Raw genomic sequence first — 6293 nt, forward strand, 5'->3', positions numbered from 1 at the left:
AAATAATAGTAATAAATGACCAAGTAGTAAACAGATAGATACTTGACTCATCTTGTGGGTTGTGAACTGTAGTCTCTTAGGAAGCTACAACTGTGTTACTGGTCCTGACGATCACTTGACTTTGGCTAAATAAAATGTCTTCATTGTGTAGATTAAGAACCCAAATCATCTTGGGCTGTCCTTAGCCTCTTTCAATAGCCATTTACTATTCATTATTTTTGATCTTCCCTAACATTATTGACTTTGAGATAAACTCCTGAAATTGTTCTGCAAGTTTGGCACACTTAGACTCACCAAAGCTAAGAATGTGCAAAGACCACATTGAAATCCCACAGATTTCCCAGACGTCCGACAACCTGCTTACCAGAAGACCCCACAGCTGTAGTTTGCAAACACATTGATTTATGGTATTTCCCCCCTGTAACCTCTGCTGAGGTAGAACACTGAATCTGGGTCCCCAGGTCATGGTTGCTCATATTGGGTTCGGAATAAACTATTTCCTTTTTTCTGTATAGAGTTGGTACTTACGTCGACAGGTTTAAAGATTGATTTTCCTTCAGGTCTAGGAAGGACACACAATTTATAACTCCTTGGTTTCTCCTTAAGTTCTTGCTATAGAGGAAAGTTAAACTTTTTTTTTTAAAGCATGGTGTAGACATAATATCCCAATACTCAGGAATTTGAGGCCATGAGGATCATGGACTCTGAGCAAACCTGGGCTACATAGTGAAATTTCTGTCTTAAATAAAAGAAAACAAAGCAAAACAAATGAATGAAAACAAAACACAAATAAAAGGAAGCAGAACTTTCTCCTCTTCTGAGACTTTCACCTATTTTGTCTTAGGTCTTTATTACTTTTATCTTGTCTCCTGGTCCACACAAATGTTGGAGGTGATGACTTCCTAATATGGAGACTCTGACTAACTAAACTCTTCTTGGTAAAGAATAGTCTAATTACCTGTCTGCTGCTGGGAACAGACAACTGAACCAGTGGAGAAGGACATTTGGTTTATACAGCAGGTTTGACACCATCATGTACTGATACTATGGACAAGAATGTTCTCGAACATAGCGTCCAACCAGTGGCATTTTATCTTTATTAGGTAGATGAAAAATTTTGAATTTTATTGTTATGAGAGGCAAAAATATTTCAGTTATATAAGGCCTTTTCTTTGCTGAGGGCATCCAGAGTCCCAGAAAAGAAAGATTAAATTACTGGGATATGAAGGATAGAAGAAATTGCCTTTATTAGTATTAAACTTGAGAGGCACTTGACTTATTTATCTTGTGGTTAAAAGATTGATTATCCCTTTAGGGCTAGGAGGCACACACAATTCATAACTCTCCTAGTTTTTCTTTAAATCCTAGCTGTAAGGGAAAATTAAGTTTCCAAAAGATGCCAGTAACCTGAATACCCAAGGATTTGGTGTTGGCAGGACTCATTCTTCTTCCTGTAGCTGAATCATCAGATCTTTCAATAAGCCTTCCAGATGTTGTCCTCCATCAAAGATCTCCTGCTTTGATGAAGGGTTTACATGTTAACTGGGCCTGGAGTCATTCCTGTTTCCAGCCCTGGAGAGGGTAGTCCATCATTAACACGTGTGGGAAACACGCACACTTAAATATTTGCCCTCTATCTGTTATTGAAGTAGGTAAGGAGGGAAGGAAGGAAGAAAAGAAATGTAAAGAAATACAAATACCACTGGAGATGTGTCTGCCTAATTCAAGTAAATGGCTCTCAGATTAGTGTGACGTTTACATCCTCTGGAGATATTTTTGCATCTGGGTGTAATGATTCTTCTGTCTTTTTCTTGCTTAGCATTCTTGCTCTTTTGGCACCTTGCTGGGTTTCTTGCAGTCCAGGCTCTGCAGAGGACAAGCATTCCTTTGCCATCTCAATTCTCAGAAGCAGCGGCAGCTGTTCCTCATGTCAGGCTCTATCAGTTCCTTTAAAATATTTCTAAAATTGAAAAATTTAAAAAAAATATTTCTGTCTCAGTAAACTCCCCTTTCCTGTTCTTGCCTTGTTTCCATTTTCTGCTTTTGTATATTTCATCTTTTAATCGTAATTATCTTTGCGTGTTCTTGGTCCCTGTGGGTTACATTGAATTGACACAGCTACTAGGAGTTAGGCTCATGCATCCAAGCATAGTGTTGTCCACACCTGTGTGCTCTGTGATGACATGCGGCCCAAGTGGGTAGACAGAGTCTTTCCTGGAATTTCCCAGACGCAGCGCATGCATAGTTGTTGCTAGATTATGATTCCAGGTCACTGTAATCAGAACGTGAATACAAGAAAGGAGATGCTTACGTGAAGCAGGGAAAAGGCTGGAGAGAGACCGATTTCTAGACTATTGGAGTTTTGTGTTTAAAGGGTACCCTGTAACTATGTGTAGATATGTGTGCCTGAGTGTAGACATGAGCACAACATACATACAAGTGCTTGTGGGAACCAGAAGAGGGATTTAGATTTCTTGGAACTGGAGTTACAACTGGTTGTAGACTTGTACAGGTAGATAGTGGCGTATTGAGCCCTGTCCTCTGGAAGAACACGTAACCACTGGGCTATCTCTCCAGCCCCACCCTGGGTTTACTTACTATTTTGTGAAAATGTGAGTCTGTTATTTGTAGTCTAATAAAGTGGAATAGGCAGGATGGGCATTGACTAGGCTTGGTTATTTCCTCTGATCATAGATTGTGTTCCCATTAAGATGGTGTCAACACAATGCACAGGCAGTGTGAGGATGACATTCATTGTTCAAAGCAACAGGAACCCAAAACATCCTTTCTTGTTTTTCTTGTAGTTAAATTGAAGCTTGAGTAAACAACTGATTTCTGTGGCTGAAAATTCTCAGCTACTTCCCAGTACAGCTGCAATTTAATTTCCTGTCTCGGTAAACGTCTTTTTCTGCTTCTTGCCTACATTATGGGGAAGTGACAAAAAGAAATCCCTTCCCCCATTCCTCTGGTCTCTGAAACAGCAGAGGATATAGTAACACATTTAGCCCTTTGACCCAACTGTAACCATGTTCTGGGATTCACTCCAATGCCAACCAGAAAGCAAAACTAAACATTTTGCCACCCACCTGTAACCAAAAAAAAGTACTGGTGGGAAATATGCCAGATGCTTACCGTATCAGACTCTGGGCTAGATGGTGGTCAGGAAGAGCAATGAAGAATTTAAAAATAAAACATGTCCCAAGTAATTAGACTATGGCACAAGAGAAGGTAGAATACCAACTGAGCCTGTGAGGGAAATGAATATATAGTTCTTTAATGATAAAATTAGAGTGGGAAAAACTACAGCTATTTCTTGGATTAAAAGTGGGACGTGAAGCCTGTCCCCTTCATGTGGGTCTCTAACTCCCCAGTTTGGGAGTCTGTTAACTCTGGAGGCTTCTGAAGGCCTGGCAGGGCTATGGGCTGGGCATCACCAACAACAGTCTGAAGGTGGCTCAAAGAATACTGGCTAACTTCAAAGGTAGTCAGGATCTTATCAGAGAACAAGTTGCTCAGAATAGATGGTAGAGATAGGAAAAGTTTATATTCCTTGTTTGATAAATGAGGTTGGTAGGAATCAAAGTGTTCTTTACGTAATTTGAAACCTGAACACAGGCCAACTCAGCGCTACCCCATACTCCTGGTGTACAGCCATGCTTCCAACTCCTTGGGGACATTTGGATCTGTCTGTCTGGTGGCCACTGTTCATACTGGAACCATTGTCATTGGTAGAGCCAATTCAAGTTCATTCAATTTGTGCTTTTGCCAGTAACCAAAGGTTGGATTTTCATGTATGAAAGAGGAGGTGGAAAACTAAACCATACCAAAACAAAGTCAAATGTATTCCCTGGCCAGTGTGGTCCCATGAACTCTCAATAAGGTTAAATTAGCATGAAACAGCCCAGAGGCGGGAGGGCAACTGGCCAGTCCAGAGGCAGCATCAGACTGTCTTTCCTGTGTACTCTAGTCTATAAAGATCAGTTACTTGCTAAGAGTTACTATTCTGTGTGGAATTAATTTAATGATAATGGTAACACGTCTGCTCTCCTGATGGCAGTTTTTGGTCTTATTACAGGTATTGATTCATTTATAGTCTTAGTCTTACTATTTCCCAAACAATTAACTTATCTCTAGGCCTACAATACTTTTTTTAAAGTAGTAATTTGTTTAGTGAGCTTATGGACAGTTATAAAATTCTAGACTTAGAGGAACATTCCTTTAAGAATTAGAAAGCCTTTTCTCCCAGACACCAAATACCCCTAATTATGTGGAAAGCATGGTGATTCTATATTCATTGAGTTATTTCAACACATGTGAAAGCATATGGACTTATTTCTTACAGACATGTGTGGAGAGCTGGGGAAATGGCTCAGTGGATATTGTACTTGCTCTGCACACGTGAGAACAGTTCTTCAGATCCTACAACCCAGGCAAAGCTGGTGTGGTTGAAGCATCTTTAATTCCGTCATGCCTACAAGGTGGAGGCAGAGACAAGAGAATTTCTGGAAGCTTGCGGATCAGCTAGTCTGGTATTTTCAGCAGTACATGATAAAATACTCTTCTTCCTTCCTTAAGATACAAGGTGAAGACTAACACTGGAGGCTTTCCCATATTCCCATACCTTGCTCACTTTTGTGCTCATACACGGACATATGAAATATGTTTGATATATATATATCAAACAAGTTGAGGCGGCTGTGGAAACATTTCATTAGGTGAAATTAGTTGAGTATCAAAACCCAAGACCCTTGGAAACGTGTAAAAAGCTGGGTGCAGCAGAATGAGTCTACAGTCCCTGCACTGGAATGGCTAGGAGGATCTTAGGGACTTGTTCAGCCAGCCTAGCTAGTGGGTGAGCTTGAGATTCAGTGAAAGATGTAGTATCAAAAAATTAAGTGAAGAAGGGATGGAGCAATGGCCCAGCAGTCAAGCGCACTAGCTGCTCTTGTAGAGGACCTGGATTTGATCTTTGCACCCACAGGACAGCTCACAACAGTAGATAACTCCACTTCTCGGTGCTCTGATACCCTCTTCTGGCCTTCACAGGCACTGGACTTGCAAGTGGTGCATCGATCTACATACAGGGAGAATCACCAGTACACATAAGACAAAAAATGAAGGATAAATAATTTAGAAAATAAAGTGGAGAGTGAATGAAGCAGATGCAGGACAATGACCTCTAGCCTCTACATTGTGTATGTGGGTGCTCACACTCACACTGCACACATACACATATACATACATACACATACATATACACACATACATATACACATGTGCATACACACATGCATATACACATATATACACATACATACACACATACATATACACACATGCACACACACACATACATACACACATGCATACACATGCATACACACATATACACACACATACATATACACACATGCATACACACATGCATGCATGCACACACACACATGCATACACACACATGCATACACATCCATATACACACACGTGCATACACATCCATACACACATATACACACATACATACACACACATACATATACACACATGCATACACACACATGCATGCATGCACGCGCACACACACACACACACACACACACACACACACACTGTACTCAGTCTAGCAGTCAGCCGTCTCCTTGCCTGGGTTACTCTAATGGAGCAGTTCTCCGAGCAGCCCATGTGCCCAGCTCCCTCACCATGCTGTCCCTTATGTGCACAGCGCTCTTACTTCTCAATACAGTGTAATCAACTTATCAGCTCTACGCTTGCCTGTCTCCTGGCAGTCCGGAGCCTCGGGAACAATGCTTATTTTGTTTTCCCCACAATTTATGTCTTACTATGTATAAAGCACTTAGAATGATGGCTGGCACAAGGTAGGGTCTCGATACTTGTCAAATGACGAGAGAGTGACTAAATAGAAGGGCAAGAATGGGTTGATAGAAACCTGCAAGAAGAATGTTGCACAAAGAAAGGAGACCAAACAAAATTGACATCTTTGAGAGCCATTTAAATAAAAATCACACTGGTGAAACTAAAGCCTCTCTTCACTCCATGAAGTAGGATGCTTCAGTAACTGCCTCTTCTGATTGCCAGACGTTCTCGTGCTAAAATTGTTCAGAAAAGGCCAAACGCCTCTGGCTACTTCATCTCCTGCCATTCCCAGGGTTCTGCTTCCTTTTGTTTTTCAGACTCTTTTATTTTTTTTCATCTATAACCTTTTCATTTAATTACTTCTTTCTCAACTCCATATCTCCTATGTCTGCAAAAGCATTTTGTGAAAATATAATAGA

Source organism: Apodemus sylvaticus, chromosome 2 (genome assembly GCF_947179515.1).
Source record: "Apodemus sylvaticus chromosome 2, mApoSyl1.1, whole genome shotgun sequence".
Lineage (NCBI taxonomy): Eukaryota > Metazoa > Chordata > Mammalia > Rodentia > Muridae > Apodemus > Apodemus sylvaticus.